Source organism: Acartia tonsa, chromosome 5, assembly GCF_053477335.1.
Source record: "Acartia tonsa isolate MP-2025a chromosome 5, ASM5347733v1, whole genome shotgun sequence".
Lineage (NCBI taxonomy): Eukaryota > Metazoa > Arthropoda > Copepoda > Calanoida > Acartiidae > Acartia > Acartia tonsa.
The window spans coordinates 11,872,842-11,873,441 of record NC_137264.1 but is presented as its reverse complement, the minus strand read 5'-3'; positions in this window follow the sequence as shown (position 1 = coordinate 11,873,441).

The window sequence follows — 600 nt, the reverse complement described above, 5'->3', positions numbered from 1 at the left end:
ACAAATGCCGCGTATTCAATATTCAAAAGCAAAACAGAGTTCCCACATTTTTTTAAAAAACAGAGTTACCTCATTTTTATAATAGAGTGTCCTATATATCGCAAAAATCATATAATAAATGTAGATTTTGGAATTAAAATTTTGTTTTATCCCCTCCCAATTCAATTTTGTCGACTGTAACTGTTCAAAGATAATTAATTTTCTTGGTTATAAACTTGAATTGATTTTAAAATTGGACTTTTTTTATGTCAAACTAGTGTTCATCAAAAAAAAACCTTTAAGCTTCTAGCCTCTAGAGGTAGGAGATGGGTAGAAAATTGTCTATAACCATCCCAAGGTCTAAATCTAAATATAGAAAAGCCTAAAATCATCGCGAGTCCTGAAGAACGAAAAATGAAACTGTAAAGAGTGGGGAATTTTGTCTAAGTAGAATTTTTCCAACAACCAAAAAAGAAAGAGTAAACAACTTTTTAATATACTTTAATTTATATTTTTAAATTAAGTTAAATATGCCTTATGTAAAATAAAAATGCATGTAAATATGCTTTATTTATTGCAAGTCACAAAAGTAATATATTTTTTTGCATACAAATATCATGT